The following is a 17,566-nucleotide window of genomic DNA, read 5'->3' as shown; positions in this document are numbered from 1 at the left end:
AGGTTTTCACACACTGTTGTTGGTATTTTGGCCCATTCCTCCATGCAGATCTCCTCTAGAGCAGTGATGTTTTGGGGCTGTCGCTGGGCAACACGGACTTTCAACTCCCTCCAAAGATTTTCTATGGGGTTGAGATCTGGAGACTGGCTAGGCCACTCCAGGACCTTGAAATGCTTCTTACGAAGCTACTCCTTCGTTGCCCGGGCGGTGTGTTTGGGATCATTGGTATGCTGAAAGACCCAGCCACGTTTAATCTTCACACCTAGAGTATGTGGACAACTACAAATATCTAGGTGTCTGGTTAGACTGTAAACTCAAATTCCAGACTCACATAAAGAATCTCCAATCCAAAGTTAAATCTAGAATCGGCTTCCTATTTCGCAACAAAGCCTCCTTCACTCATGCTGCCAAACATGCCCTCGTAAAACTGACTATCCTACCGATCCTTGACTTCGGCGATGTCATTTACAAAATAGCCTCCAACACTCTACTCAGCAAATTGGATGTAGTCTATCACAGTGCCATCCGTTTTGTCTCCAAAGCCCCATACACTACCCACCACTGTGACCTGTACGCTCTTGTTGGCTGGTCCTCACTACATGTTCGTCGTCAAACCAACTGGCTCCAGGCCATCTATAAATCACTGCTAGGCAAATCCCCGCCTTATCTTAGCTCATTGGTCACCATAGCAGCACCCACCCGTAGTCTGCGCTCCAGCAGGTATATCTCACTGGTCATTCCCAAAGCCAACACCTCCTTTGGGCGCCATTCCTTCCAGTTCTCTGCTGCCAATGACTGGAACGAATTGCAAAAATCTCTGAAGCTGGAGACTCTTATCTCCCTCAATAACTTTAAGCATCAGTTGTCAGAGCACCTTACCGATTACTGCACCTGTACACAGCCCATCTGAAATTAGCCCACCCAACTACCTCATCCCTATATTGTTATTTATTTTGCTATTTTGCACCCCAGTATCTCTATTTGCACATCATCTCTTGCACATCTAGCATTCCAGTGTTAATATTATTGTAATTATTCTGCACTATAGCCTATTTATTGCCTTACCTCCATAACTTGCTACATTTGCACACACTGTATATATATTTTCTGTTGTATTTCTGACTATGTTTTTTTTACCCCATATGTAACTCTGTGTTGTTTTTATTGCACTACTTTGCTTTATCTTGGCCAGGTCGCAGTTGTAAATGAGAACCTGTTCTCAACTGGCTTACCTGGTTAAATAAAGGTGAAATAAAAAAATAAAAATAAAAAATGCCCTTGCTGATGGAAGGAGGTTTTCACTCAAAATCTCACGATACATGGCCCCATTCATTCTTTCCTTTACACGGATCAGTCGTCCTGGTCCCTTTGCAGAAAAACAGCCCCAAAGCATGATGTTTCCACCCCCATGCTTCACAGTAGGTATGGTGTTCTTTGGATGCAACTCAGCATTCTTTGTCCTCCAAACATGACGAGTTGAGTTTTTACCAACAAGTTATATTTTGGTTTCATCTGACCATATGACATTCTCCCAATCCTCTTCTGGATCATCCAAATGCACTCTAGCAAACTTCAGACGGGCCTGGATATGTACTGGCTTAAGCAGGGGGACACGTCTGGCACTGCAGGATTTGAGTCCCTGGCGGCGTAGTGTGTTACTGATGGTAGGCTTTGTTACTTTGGTCCCAGCTCTCTGCAGGTCATTCACTAGGTCCCCCCGTGTGGTTCTGGGATTTTTGCTCTCCGTTCTTGTGATCATTTTGACCCCATGGGGTGAGATCTTGCGTGGAGCCCCAGATCGAGGGAGATTATCAGTGGTCTTGTATGTCTTCCATTTCCTAATAATTGCTCCCACAGTTGATTTCTTCAAACCAAGCTGCTTACCTATTGCAGATTCAGTCTTCCCAGCCTGGTGCAGGTCTACAATTTTGTTTCTGGTGTCCTTTGACAGTTCTTTGGTCTTGGCCACTGCTCTTGAGGAGATCTGCATGGAGGAATGGGCCAAAATACCAGCAACAGTGTGTGAAAACCTTGTGAAGACTTACAGAAAACGTTTGACCTGTGTCATTGCCAACAAAGGGTATATAACAAAGTATTGAGAAACTTTTGTTATTGACCAAATACTTATTTTCCACCATAATTTGCAAATAAATTCATTAAAAATCCTACAATGTGATTTTCTGGATTTTTCTTTCTCATTTTGTCTGTCATAGTTGACGTGTACCTATGATGAAAATTACAGGCCTCTCTCATCTTTTTAAGTGGGAGAACATGCACAATTGGTGGCTGACTAAATACTTTTTTCCCCCCACTGTACCTATGATGAAAATTACAGGCCTCTCTCATCTTTTTAAGTGGGAGAACTTGCACAATTGGTGGCTGACTAAAGACTTTTTTTCCCCACTGTATGGGGCATTGAACAGTCAGCCTTGTGCAGACTCTGCCACGAGGAAACAGAATCAATAGAACATATTTTCTGGTACTGTCCATCAGTGGCTTGCTTCTGGAGTCAGGTCCTGGTTCTGTCCATCAGTGGCTTGCTTCTGGAGTCAGGTCCAGGAATGGTTGTTTTGCCATGTTTACAAGCCCTGAAGTGTAGGAGTAAGTATATATACAGGCCCTAGTAGCATGGTGTAGTAGTATACAGTAGTATGGTGTAGTAGTATACAGTAGTGTGGTGTAGTAGTATACAGTAGTGTGGTGTAGTAGTATACAGTAGTGTGGTGTAGTAGTATACAGTAGTGTGGTGTAGTAGTATACAGTAGTGTGGTGTAGTAGTATACAGTAGTGTGGTGTAGTAGTATACAGTAGTGTGGTGTAGTAGTATACAGTAGTATACAGTAGTGTGGTGTAGTAGTATACAGTAGTATGGTGTAGTAGTATACAGTAGTGTGGTGTAGTAGTATACAGTAGTGTGGTGTAGTAGTATACAGTAGTATGGTGTAGTAGTATACAGTAGTATACAGTAGTGTGGTGTAGTAGTATACAGTAGTGTGGTGTAGTAGTATACAGTAGTATACAGTAGTGTGGTGTAGTAGTATACAGTAGTGTGGTGTAGTAGTATACAGTAGTATGGTGTAGTAGTATACAGTAGTGTGGTGTAGTAGTATACAGTAGTGTGGTGTAGTAGTATACAGTAGTATGGTGTAGTAGTATACAGTAGTATACAGTAGTGTGGTGTAGTAGTATACAGTAGTGTGGTGTAGTAGTATACAGTAGTATACAGTAGTGTGGTGTAGTAGTATACAGTAGTGTGGTGTAGTAGTATACAGTAGTATACAGTAGTGTGGTGTAGTAGTATACAGTGGTATGGTGTAGTAGTATACAGTAGTGTGGTGTAGTAGTATACAGTAGTATACAGTAGTGTGGTGTAGTAGTATACAGTGGTATGGTGTAGTAGTATACAGTAGTGTGGTGTAGTAGTATACAGTAGTATACAGTAGTGTGGTGTAGTAGTATACAGTAGTATACAGGAGTGTGGTGTAGTAGTATACAGTACTGTGGTGGAGTAGTATACAGTAGTGTGGTGTAGTAGTATACAGTAGCATGGTGTAGTAGTTTACAGTAGTATGGTGTATTAGTATACAGTAGATTACAGTAGTGTGGTGTAGTAGTATACAGTAGTGTGGTGTAGTAGTATACAGGAGTGTGGTGTAATAGTATACAGTAGTATACAGTAGTGGGGTGTAGTAGTATACAGTAGTGTGGTGTAGTAGTATACAGTAGATTACAGTAGTGTGGTGTAGTAGTATACAGTAGTGTGGTGTAGTAGTATACAGGAGTGTGGTGTAGTAGTATACAGTACTGTGGTGTAGTAGTATACAGTAGTGTGGTGTAGTAGTATACAGTAGTATGGTGTAGTAGTATACAGTAGTATACAGTAGTGGGGTGTAGTAGTATACAGTAGTGTGGTGTAGTAGTATACAGTAGTATGGTGTAGTAGTATACAGTAGTATACAGTAGTATGGTGTAGTAGTTTACAGTAGTGTGGTGTAGTAGTATACAGTAGCATGGTGTAGTAGTTTACAGTAGTGTGGTGTAGTAGTATACAGTGGTGTGGTGCAGTAGTATACAGTAGTGTGGTGTAGTAGTATACAGTAGTGTGGTGTAGTAGTATACAGTAGTATACAGTAGTGTGGTGTAGTAGTATACAGTAGTGTGGTGTAGTAGTATACAGTAGTATACAGTAGTGTGGTGTAGTAGTATACAGTAGTATACAGTAGTGTGGTGTAGTAGTATACAGTAGTGTGGTGTAGTAGTATACAGTAGTATACAGTAGTGTGGTGTAGTAGTATACAGTAGTAGTATACAGTAGTTTACAGTAGTGTGGTGTAGTAGTATACAGTAGTGTGGTGTAGTAGTATACAGTAGTGTGGTGTAGTAGTTTACAGTAGTGTGGTGTAGTAGTTTACAGTAGTTGACATAACTCCAGATAACTCCAGATGCTGCCGATTTAAAATATGAAGCCCTAAACCCTCACCACCCTTATAAAATAGCAGCAGTGTCTTTAATAAATCAGTCCTAGAGACAAGAAGGGCTCTGCCAACAGCCTAAACTCTCACGGTCACCAGATCAAGATCACTCACTCCAGTCCACCAATCCTCCAATGACTAGCATGCCTGGCCTCTGGACTGTTATCTGGCTGAATTACACAACGTTGGCACTGCAACAACTACTAAATAAAAGAGCCACTTTGCCAGCAGGCATGATGTGCTATGAGACATTTAACAGGAGTGTTTAAATGTGACAACATGGAGACAAAATGCAAGGGCAGGAGGCTGACCAGAGCATTGTTCTGGAGGTGTAGTTTCTGAAGGAAGCAAGACAACATTCCTAGAGATACTGTCTTGTGGTGCCCTGACCAGCAGGTGAATGAAGCATGAGTGACACACCTTGCAATAGATTAGCATATTCTGGATCCCATATCTGTGAACAAAGGTGATCACTTGAATGTGTGAATGACGTCTTTGTACAGTTAGAGCTCTACGATTGTTTCAGTCGGCTCATTTGAGTTAGTAAATGGCCCCTCGATGATTTCCTCTCCACTCCTCTCCAACCATGATACTTTAATTTGCATTGAGCTGCATTAGAAAACACCTGGTTGTGGTTGCCTGTCTGGTCCACTCTAGTCAACACTCGGTTTCCAACACTACACCACTAATTCTAATCAGGACACATGGTCTCACCTTACATTTTCCCATCACCGCCGTGAATGAGCCCTGGGGGAGACAGAGCGGGGGGAGGAGTGGGAGGAAGAACGAGAACAGACCCATGTTTTCAGAAGTGGGTCATGTCTCCTGACTGAGTGACTGCAGTGAGTTTACCTGACACTGATTAGTTCATCGTGTTCATCGAGCAGAAACAACGGCTGGAGGTTAATCCCTCCCTGCAGCCAGCCGGGGGGCCAGGGACAGACTGCAGCACGGCCTGGACTCAATGACCACGTTAACATGCACACCGATATCCTGTTCATTATTTTGGGATACTCAAGTATTCTGTTTACTGTTGTTTTTCATGGTCTGCGCAGGCTCAGTTTCGCATATCATGGGTGTTGTGTGATGTTTTCATCTATTTGACAAACAAATCACTTCAAAAAGCAGGCTATACCCGTGCAGTTCGATCCACCATAATAATTCCCTAATCATTTATTTTGCTCATACTCCGTTCTGGACCGTATAGCCTGCTGGCTTAGGCTCCTTTCACCCCTAATTTAGACAAGTCTGCTCATCATTTCCGACATTTGGTAGGCCATTTGTTTGTCAACTATAGTTAGATACATGCAGCTTCTCTTCTGTCATAACTTGTTGATTTAAATAAAAGTAGTGCTCAACAGAATAATGTATCTGTTAAACTGGATCAGGACTGTGTTTCTGTCTCTGTTAAACTGGATCAGGACTGGGTTTCCGTCTCTGTTAAACTGGATCAGGACTGGGTTTCCGTCTCTGTTAAACTGGATCAGGACTGGGTTTCCATCTCTGTTAAACTGGATCAGGACTGGGTTTCCGTTTCTGTTAAACTGGATCAGGACTGGGTTTCCGTTTCTGTTAAACTGGATCAGGACTGGGTTTCCGTCTCTGTTAAACTGAATCAGGACTGGGTTTCCATCTCTGTTAAACTGGATCAGGACTGGGTTTCCATCTCTGTTAACCTGGATCAGGACTGAGTTTCTGTCTCTGTTAAACTGGATCAGGACTGGGTTTCTGTCTCTGTTAAACTGGATCAGGACTGGGTTTCCGTTTCTGTTAACCTGGATCAGGACTGGGTTGTGTTTCTCAAACTCAACTTTGGACATCGAAGTCAGTTCCAATGCATTTTTTCAGGGACTGATTTAGACATAATGTGCTGTCTCAGATGCCACAGGAATTCCCCCATTTGGCAGGGTGACACTCTCTCTCTGTCTATTTCTGTTGCATAGGGAAGTCGTCTCATTTTATTTCCTGCGCCAAAATATTGCAAAGACATGGTCGATACAACAAAACCTCGACACTGGGGACACGCCCGACACAGCTCTGAGAGGCTATAACATGCAGCCGGACTGGTGCGTGGCAAGGACCTGCCGCTGACAACCGACCCAGACGTCACCCGCCCCCCTGCGCTTCTCTCTCGCCCTCTACATTCAACGAGAGACAGACAACAACACAGTTGTGCGAGGCGCTGGTGGGGGCGTCCGCGAACATGGAGGGATCATCTAAGTCCCCGGCGGCACCGGGAAATGTTTGTTCCCTTGGACTGTCACCGTTCAGCAGTGAAAACTCATTTGAATCTGCTGGGGACTCACATGCTATTAAGTGTATAATCTGCGACATGGATCACTGCAGCCCCCCCTCCGCTGGGCCGTGCTCTCTGGATCAGAGCTCTGTCCCTTTGGCTGTTGTGGCCTGTACGCAGACGGAGTCTCAGCAGCCCTCTTCTCAGGTGAGTTCTGTGGCTCTGGCCTCGCAATCAGCTTTGAGACACGACCGAGGCCGGATCATTCCGGCTATTGTGATAGTGAGTTCGATGGTGAGGCACATATCTTTACCTGGGGCAAAAGTTCAGGATATCACCAGGTTGCTTCCCGAGGCTGTGAGTCAGTCACCGGGGGCTGATACTGTCATGGTTCATGTGGGGTCAAATGACATTATGAAGGGCAGCTCAGAAAAGCTGAAGATGGATTTTAAAGAACTGATTGGGTCACTACTTGACACCAACAAACGCCCCATAATATCTGGCCCTCTGCCCCAAACACCCCATAATATCTGGCCCTCTGCCCTCCATAAATCGTGGCATTGAACGGTTCAGCAGACTTTTAGCCCTCCATAACTGGCTACGAGACTATTGCAGCTCTGTGGGTGTAACATTTATTGACAATTTTGATACCTTCTAGAAGCAAAGCTCGTATTATAAGGAGGATGGGATCCACCCAAGTAATTTCGGTTCCTGGATCCTTTCACAGGATTATAAGGCTGCGTTGAGACAATGACTTATCAATGACCCAAGCCCAGCTCAGCTAATCCCTACCACTATATCACTGAGTTGTCATACTGCTTCATCAAATGTACATTATCCCAGGGGAGTTGGAAGATACTATGTAAGTAACCTAATTTATGTTCCTCTAACTGCCCTGAATGCCTCTGCTGATCTAATCATATGTCTATGAACCAGAGTTATGCTGTTAGCACTGAGGTGGTGTGCCCTAGTAGGAAGTCCACTGTGTGCAGCTCATCCTGTACTAGCATAAATAACTTGAGTATGTCTACCTCTGCTAAGCTTCCCAGTAAAGCAAGAAAAACATTCAATCATCCCAGAAAAGTGTTAAAAATAGCCCACGTTAACATATGTAGCTTAAGAAACCAGGTTCATGAAATCAATAATTTGCTAGTAACAGATGACATTCATATTCTGACAATCTCTGAAACTCACTTAGATAATACCGTTGATGATACAGTGGTAGTAATACATGGTTATAAGATCTACAGAAAATACAGAAATGCCAAAAGGTAGAGGTGTGGCTGTTTATATTCAGAACCACATTCCTGTAAAGCTTAGAGAGGATCTCATGTTAAATACTGTTGAAGTAAAATGGCTACAGGTTCATCTGCCTCACCTAAAGCCCATTCTGGTGGGAAGCTGCTATAGACCACCAAGGGTTAACAGTCAGCATCTGGATAACATGTGTGAAATGATTGATAATGTATGTGATATCAAGAGAGGTATATTTTCTGGGTGATTTAAATATTGACTGGCTTTCATCAGGCTGCCCACTCAAGAAAAAGCTTCAAACTGTAACTAGTGCCTGCAACCTGGTTCAGGTTATCAATCAACCTACCAGGGTAGTTACAAACAGAACAGGAATGAAATCATCAACATGTATTGATCACATCTTTACTAACGCTGCAGGAATTTGTTTGAAAACAGAATCCAAATCCATTGGATGTAGTGATCACAATATAGTAGCCATATCTAGGAAAACCAAAGTTCCAAAGGCTGGGCCTAATATTGTGTATAAGAGGTCACACAATAAGTCCTGTAGTGATTCCTGTGTTGTTTATGTAAATAATATTTCCGTGGTCTGTAATGAGGAGCCACCACATTTATGAAATTGCTTATCCGAGTTACTAATAAGCATGCACCCATTAAGAAAAAATGACTGTAAAAACTGTTAAATCCCCGTGGATTGATGAGGCATTGAAAAAATGTATGGTTGAGAGGGATGAGACAAAATAAATGGCAAATAGGTCTGTCTGCACAACCGATTGGCAAACGTACTGCAAATTGAGAAATCATGTGACAAAAATGAATAAAAAGAAGAAACTACACTATGAAACAAGGATAAATGACATAAAGAATGATAGTTATATGGGCAAAAAGGCAAACTCAGCTCCATCATTCATTGAATCAGATGGCTCATTCATCACAAAACCAACTGATATTGCCAACTACTTTAATGATTTTTTCATTGGCAAGATTAGCCAATTTAGGCATGACATGTCAGCAAGAAATGCTAACACTACACATCCAAATATATCTGACCAAATTATGAAAGACAAGCATTGTAATTTTGAATAAGTGTGGAAGAGGTGAAAAATTATTGTTGTCTATCAACAATGACAAGCCACCGGGGTCTGACAACTTGGATGGAAAATTACTGAGGATAATAGCGGATGATATTGCCACTCTTATTTGCCATATCTTCAATTTAAGCCTACTAGAAAGTGTGTGCCCTCAGGCCTGGCGGGAAGCAAAAGTTATTCCCCTACCCAAGAATAGTAAAGCCCCCTTTACTGGCTCAAACAGCCGACCAATCAGCCTGTTACCAACCCTTAGTAAACTTTTGGGAAAAGTATTTTACAGTAAACAAATTGACAACAGACTTTCAGCACGCTTATAGGGAAGGACATTCAACAACACAGCACTTACACAAATGACTGATGATTGGCTGAGAGAAATTGATGATAAAAAGATTGTGGGGGCTGTTTTGTTAGGACTTCTGTGCGGCTTTTGACATTATCTATCACTTGCAGTGTAGTGCAGTCTACTGGACATTTAGACAAACCCTAGAGCTGTTTAGCTTAGAGGTTGCCAGTCAAAACACTTCATATGTCACCGTTTCACTGATGGCTGATGACACTTGCCGCTGCTCTAAGCTTTTTCACTACATGTCTATTTAAAGTCAATGATAATATTTATAGATTGGGATAGCAGATGCATATCAAACCAGTAGGATTTGATTTTCATTGAGTGTCTGAAACATTTGCATGAAGCCAAACTCGCCCCAGGGATGAGGAAACAAACGGATACTATGACAGAAGAGAAAGACTGTTAGCAGAACTAAAGTGTGAAACTATCTGCTGTGTTTGGGATAACAAACACCGACAACAGCCTCTGTTCATCAACACTTATTAACAGCTACTCCCTGGAGACAGGAGCCCGCTCTCTGTGTGTGGTCAGATGGAAACCCTCTGCTACCACAGACAACCCCCCCGTCTCACTCTCACACGCCCCACCCCACGATCCCTGTCTCCTCTCCAGACACAAAGCCGGGGCCATTCTCTGTGACCAACAACATCTACAAGGGACAGACGGGCTGTCTGAACATAGCAGTCTCTCGCTCCCAGCTGAGGAGCGGTGTGTGTGTGTGTGTCAGTTGAACAGTTTCCTGTGGTTGTGAAACGTGTGCCGCAGTGCACAGGAAGTGGCTATTTAAATAATCTGTCTCATTTCCTGGCTCCTTCAGCACCACCGATATAGACATGTATGGGCCCAGGTCAAAAGTAGGGTACTACATAGGGTGCCATTTGGGATACAGACTAGGTGAGGCAGGAAATGAGGATGACTCCTACTGTGGAAGAGCTGCCAAATATGATCTGTGCTCTAATGCAGTGTGTGAATGAGAGTGTCTGTTTCAACACACTTCATTTTATAGCTGCTACGTTCAAAACACAAGCTGTGTGATAAAAATATGATAAATGGTGATTATCACAATTAAAAGCTGTAAAAAAAATACCTCTGTTCACTGAACTGTAATTGTGGTGCATGATTATTAACGATATTGCACCATTATGATTAAATCAATAATTCTGAGGCAGTTCTAGATGCTCAGTAAATTGCCAAAAGGGGGACTGCCTTAGCCACAATGAAGAGGCCAAATAATGCTCATGATGACGTGACAAACTAAATATTCAAAACAAAGTTACCCCGTGCAATAGAACCTCAGACTCCTGCAGCACATGCAGAAATAAAACCCCATTATTTTGCTCACATGCAGCGGTATGTCTGTCAACAAAGGATCATTTAGCTGGTAGAGAACAGGACTCCTGACATGATCCAGGGAGGTCGTGCTGGAGACGACCACACACAGCAGTAAACACACTACATCAGCTGCTGTGCGAAATACAGTGATACATTCCACTCATCAAAACATTACTATCCAAAAACATGCATTGAAAATAGCCTTCCAGACAACATAAAAACGCATGATTTTTTTTGTGTGTGAGCGGTTAAATTGACGCTTTTGAAGGCGTTAACGCTGGGAGAAGTGTTTCACTACTAAGCGCCTTCTCATTCCAGCGTGTACACGCTCCTAAAGAAAACACGTTTCGTTTGATTTGGGATTTACAGAGACGCTCGCCCACTGGAGGCGAACTAAGGAATACATGTAGACTATTCAACACACTGTAGGGGAACCATAATAATTAAAACTACAAAATCACCTAAATCAACTAGCCTATAATAGCCCACCATGTGCATGGATATTGGAATGTCATTATAAAACCCTCAGCCTAGTTTAAATGAAATCTAGTCATATTCAACAGAAAACAATATACCAATGTATTGTCCTCACCTGTCCTGCACGTAATATGTTGCAATCACTTGGTTTATTAAAGGCCAAACACCGACAAACTTGTTTAAAACAAAACCAAAAAGTTGTAAATTAGCTCTCAACTCAGCCGAGATGACACGTCAGATTTATACAAACAAACGCAACCGTGAACTAAATGAACCATTTCATTATATACCCTATTATCGTAATATTTCAATACCATAGCTTTTTCTATAATGTCTAGTCTAGGTCTACATTCCCGTCTGCAACAATGTATCCAAAATATCATGAGAAAAAATGATTAGCGCCACTGCCGTTTCTGCTATGGTGACATAGGGCAAAGAACATCCTAACTATTTGGCTTGTCTCCACCCCGAAGCTTTTACAACATAAATTACACAGGGCGGTATTAAATAACCAACAGTGCCGCTACTCACCAATAATCCAGGTATCCGATCACCATTAGAGAAAATATGTATAATCCAAGCGACACAATTGCGCTTTATTCTCGAACAGACCGCTCGCTTTTGTTTGTATTGTAGCAGACAGCACTGTCCGTACCAGCCAAAACCTTTCTTTCCCTTGTCTGTGGCAGACTGCTCGGCAGCGCAGCCTCCTCGTCACTGGAGAACTCCCTACTGGCAAGTGACGCAGGCGGTGACACACAGACTGGCCAGCCCACGCTCCTTCCTGCCTTCCGAGACGGAGCGAGAGCTTCGTGACTCAACGAAACCATTTACTTCCACTGTCTATTCCGCCAGTAGAACATAAAACAAATAGTGGAGGATGAATATTTAAAGTACATAACACAAATTAATGGAGATGTGTTGAGGACAAGAAATGGTATGCGTACAATGGAACGAGTAGGCTATAGAACATGTATTTCATTGTGTCCAGTTCAGAATGATTTCTCCTGAGCAGTGATTTGTCTTGGCACGTCATCAGCGTCACGTCTCTGGGTGTTGCTGGGTTCCAGTTAAGGGAGAAGTGTGTCACACACACACACACACACAACACACACACACACACACACACACACACACACACACACACACACACACACACACACACAGAGAGAGACAGAGAGAGAGACAGAGAGAGAGAGAGAGAGAGACGTTCAGTGTTGTTATGGCTGTTTAATCTCTAACAGAGGTTCAGTTTTGTTATGGCTGTTTAATCTCTAACTGAGGTTCAGTTATGTTATGGCTGTTTAATCTCTAACTGAGGTTCAGTTATGTTATGGCTGTTTAATCTCTAACTGAGGTTCAGTTATGTTATGGCTGTTTAATCTCTAACAGAGGTTCAGTGTTGTTATGGCTGTTTATTCTCTAACTCCCGAGTGGCGCAGTGGTCTAAGGCACTGTGCCACTAGAGATCCTGGTTCGAATCCAGCGGCGCACAATTGGTCCAGGGTAGGGGAGGGAATGGCCGGCAGGGATGTAGCTCAGTTGGTAGAGCATGGTGTTTGCAACGCCAGGGTTGCGGGTTTGATTCCCACGGGGGGCCAGTATAAAAAAAATAGTGTATGCACTAACTATAAATTGCTCTGGATAAGAGCATCTGCTAAATGACTAAAATGTAACTGAGGTTCAGTTTTGTTATGGCTGTTTAATCTCTAACTGAGGTTCAGTGGTTCAGTTATGGCTGTTTAATCTCTAACTGAGGTTCAGTGGTTCAGTTATGGCTGTTTAATCTGTAACTGAGGTTCAGTGGTTCAGTTATGGCTGTTTAATCTGTAACTGAGGTTCAGTGGTTCAGTTATGGCTGTTTAATCTCTAACTGAGGTTCAGTGGTTCAGTTATGGCTGTTTAATCTGTAACTGAGGTTCAGTGGTTCAGTTATGGCTGTTTAATCTCTAACTGAGGTTCAGTGGTTCAGTTATGGCTGTTTAATCTGTAACTGAGGTTCAGTGGTTCAGTTATGGCTGTTTAATCTGTAACTGAGGTTCAGTGGTTCAGTTATGGCTGTTTAATCTGTAACTGAGGTTCAGTGGTTCAGTTATGGCTGTTTAATCTCTAACTGAGGTTCAGTGGTTCAGTTATGGCTGTTTAATCTCTAACTGAGGTTCAGTGGTTCAGTTATGGCTGTTTAATCTGTGAATGAACAGATCCCCAGTAACACAGGTTGACTTTGTTCCCATGGTTATATAAACAGAGCAGAGTCTCTCTTGCTGCAGACTGACACCCGTTATATAACAGTGAAACACAGAGTAATTAAACCTTAGGAGACATTTAGTTCACTGACTGTCATCTCTGTAGAACTGTGTTGGGCCTACAGCTAATTAGTTGTTTATTAAATCACTGGTTGTTTTAATGAGGAGCCCTGGACTCAGGTCAACAGGATACAGCCGGGCCGGGCTGAGGGCTGAGGGCAGAGGGCAGAGGGCAGAGGGCAGAGGGCAGAGGGCAGAGGGCAGAGGGCAGAGGGCTGAGGGCTGAGGGCTGAGGGCAGAGGGCAGAGGGCAGAGGGCAGAGGGCTGAGGGCTGAGAGCTGAGGGCTGAGGGCAGAGGGCAGAGGGCAGAGGGCAGAGGGCTGAGGGCTGAGGGCTGAGGGCTGAGGGCTGAGGCTCTGACTGGTCTCTACTCTATCTCTTTGAAGTCTCCTGTCCCACAGAATCCCTCTTTTTGATAAACTCACAAATGTTTTCCTTCGCCTTCCAAGAAAAGGAGCTGTGTTGCAGAGTGTAAGGAGGGGGGAGGAACAGGTGGAGGAGACGGGGAGGAGGGGGGAGGCACAGGAGGAGGAGACGGGGAGGAGGGGGGAGGCACAGGAGGAGGAGACGGGGAGGAGGGGGGAGGCACAGGAGGAGGAGACGGGGAGGAGGGGGGAGGCACAGGAGGAGGAGACGGGGAGGAGGGGGGAGGCACAGGAGGAGGAGACGGGGAGGAGGGGGGAGGCACAGGAGGAGGAGACGGGGAGGAGGGGGGAGGAACAGGAGGAGGAGACGGGGAGGAGGGGGGAGGCACAGGAGGAGGAGACGGGGAGGAGGGGGGAGGAACAGGAGGAGGAGACGGGGAGGAGGGGGGAGGCACAGGAGGAGGAGACGGGGAGGAGGGGGGAGGCACAGGAGGAGGAGACGGGGAGGAGATGGGGAGGAGGGGGGAGGAGGGGGGAGGAACAGGTGGAGGAGACGGGGAGGAGGGGGGAGGCACAGGAGGAGGAGACGGGGAGGAGGGGGGAGGCACAGGAGGAGGAGACGGGGAGGAGGGGGGAGGAGGGGGGAGGAGACGGGGAGGAGGGGGGAGGAACAGGAGGAGGAGACGGGGAGGAGGGGGGAGGCACAGGAGGAGGAGACGGGGAGGAGGGGGGAGGCACAGGAGGAGGAGACGGGGAGGAGGGGGGAGGCACAGGAGGAGGAGACGGGGAGGAGGGGGGAGGAACAGGTGGAGGAGACGGGGAGGAGGGGGGAGGCACAGGAGGAGGAGACGGGGAGGAGGGGGGAGGAACAGGTGGAGGAGACGGGGAGGAGGGGGGAGGCACAGGAGGAGGAGACGGGGAGGAGGGGGGAGGCACAGGAGGAGGAGACGGGGAGGAGGGGGGAGGAACAGGAGGAGGAGACGGGGAGGAGGGGGGAGGAACAGGAGGAGGAGACGGGGAGGAGGGGGGAGGCACAGGAGGAGGAGACGGGGAGGAGGGGGGAGGAACAGGAGGAGGAGACGGGGAGGAGGGGGGAGGCACAGGAGGAGGAGACGGGGAGGTGATGGGGAGGAGGGGGGAGGAACAGGTGGAGGAGACGGGGAGGAGGGGGGAGGCACAGGAGGAGGAGACGGGGAGGAGGGGGGAGGCACAGGAGGAGGAGACGGGAGGAGGGGGGAGGAACAGGAGGAGGAGACGGGGAGGAGGGGGGAGGAACAGGGGGAGGAGACGGGGAGGAGGAATGGGGAGGAGACGGGGAGGAGATGGGGAGGAGGGGGGAGGAACAGGAGGAGGAGACGGGGAGGGAGGAACAGGGGGAGGAGACGGGGAGGAGGGGGGAGGAACAGGGGGAGGAGACGGGGAGGAGGGGGGAGGAGGGGGGAGAAACAGGGGGAGGAGACGGGGAGGAGGGGGGAGGCACAGGAGGAGGGGGGAGAAACAGGGGGAGGAGACGGGGAGGAGGGGGGAGGAGGGGGGAGAAACAGGGGGAGGAGACGGGGAGGAGGGGGGAGGCACAGGGGGAGGAGACGGGGAGGAGGGGGGGGGAACAGGGGGAGGAGGAACGGGGGAGGAGACGGGGAGGAGATGGGGAGGAACAGGAGGAGGAGACGGGGAGGAGGGGGGGTGGAGGGACAGGAGGAGGAGGAGACGGGGAGGAGGGGGGGGGGGACAGGAGGAGGAGATGGGGAGGAGGGGGGAGGAACAGTAGGAGGAGACGGGGAGGAGGGGGGAGGAACAGGAGGAGGAGGAGGCCTGAATTCATTAGAGCCATTCTCTTTAAAGTGTGTGCCAAATAGTTGGCCAAGAGCACAAGAGAGAGAGAGAGAGAATTATAGTGGAAAATAAGTATTTGGTCACCTACAAACAAGCATTATTTCTGGCTCTCACAGACCTGTAACTTCTTCTTTAAGAGGCTCCTCTGTCCTCCACTCGTTACCTGTATTAATGGCACCTGTTTGAACTTGTTATCAGTATAAAAGACACCTGTCCACAACCTCAAACAGTCACACTCCAAACTCCACTATGGCCAAGACCAAAGAGCTGTCAAAGGACACCAGAAACAAAATTGTAGACCTGCACCAGGCTGGGAAGACTGAATCTGCAATAGGTAAGCAGCTTGGTTTGAAGAAATCAACTGTGGGAGCAATTATTAGGAAATGGAAGACATACAAGACCACTGATAATCTCCCTCGATCTGGGGCTCCACGCAAGATCTCACCCCGTGGGTTCAGAATTATCACAAGAACGGTGAGCAAAAATCCCAGAACCACACGGGGGGATCTAGTGAATGACCTGCAGAGAGCTGGGACCAAAGTAACAAAGCCTACCATCAGTAACACACTACGCCGCCAGGGACTCAAATCCTGCAGTGCGAGACGTGTCCCCCTGCTTAAGCCAGTACATGTTCAGGCCCGTCTGAAGTTTGCTAGAGTGCATTTGGATGATCCAGAAGAGGATTGGGAGAATGTCATATGGTCAGATGAAACCAAAATAGAACATTTTGGTAAAAACTCAGCTCGTCGTGTTTGGAGGACAAAGAATGCTGAGTTGCATCCAAAGAACACCATACCTACTGTGAAGCATGGGGGTGGAAACATCATGCTTTGGGGCTGTTTTTCTGCAAACGAACCAGGACGACTGATCCGTGTAAAGGAAAGAATGAATGGGGCCATGTATCGTGAGATTTTGAGTGAAAACCTCCTTCCATCAGCAAGGGCATTGAAGATGAAACGTGGCTGGGTCTTTCAGCATGACAATGATCCCAAACACATCGCCCGGGCAACGAAGGAGTGGCTTCGTAAGAAGCATTTCAAGGTCCTGGAGTGGCCTAGCCAGTCTCCAGATCTCAACCCCATAGAAAATCTTTGGAGGGAGTTGAAAGTCCGTGTTGCCCAGTGACAGCCCCAAAACATCACTGCTCTAGAGGAGATCTGCATGGAAGAATGGGCCAAAATACCAGCAACAGTGTGTGAAAACCTTGTGAAGACTTACAGAAAACGTTTCACCTGTGTCATTGCCAACAAAGGGTATATAACAAAGTATTGAGAAACTTTTGTTATTGACCAAATACTTATTTTCCACCATAATTTGCAAATAAATGCATAAAAAATCCTACAATGTGATTTTCTGGAAAAAAAAATCTCATTTTGTCTGTCATAGTTGACGTTTACCTATGATGAAAATTACAGGCCTCTCTCATCTTTTTAAGTGGGAGAACTTGCACAATTGGTGGCTGACTAAAGACTTTTTCCCCCACTGTAACAGATTGATAGCTGCAGATGTCCCTGAGGAGGACAACACTAGCAGACAGCTGGTCACTTGTCTCAAATCACACCCTTTTCCATATATAGAGCACCACATTTGACCAGAGCCACATCAGATAGAAGACTGACAACAGGTAGAAGACTCTGACAACAGGTAGAAGACTCTGACAACAGGTAGAAGACTGACAACAGGTAGAAGACTCTGACAACAGGTAGAAGTCTCTGACAACAGGTAGAAGACCCTGACAACAGGTAGAAGACTCTGACAACAGGTAGAAGACTATGACAACAGGTAGAAGACTCTGACAACAGGTAGAAGTCTCTGACAACAGGTAGAAGACTCTGACAACAGGTAGAAGACTCT

General features: G+C 46.0%; 1 protein-coding gene across 1 annotated transcript in view; it reads right to left on the bottom strand.

Moving 5' to 3' along the window:
• LOC311100081 (cysteine/serine-rich nuclear protein 1-like) overlaps positions 1-11,916 on the bottom strand; it is a 29,134-nt gene extending 17,218 nt beyond the window's left edge. Inside the window, exon 1 of the mRNA XM_084140827.1 lies at positions 11,740-11,916. The gene's annotated coding sequence lies outside the window, so the exon portion shown is untranslated. The remainder of the gene's footprint in view (positions 1-11,739) is intronic.
• Positions 11,917-17,566: the final 5,650 nt, after the last annotated feature.

Source organism: Coregonus lavaretus (genome assembly GCF_964263955.1).
Source record: "Coregonus lavaretus genome assembly, chromosome: 2".
Lineage (NCBI taxonomy): Eukaryota > Metazoa > Chordata > Actinopteri > Salmoniformes > Salmonidae > Coregonus > Coregonus lavaretus.
The sequence above is the reverse complement of the archived record's forward strand: the minus strand, read 5'-3'. Positions and strand labels throughout refer to the sequence as shown.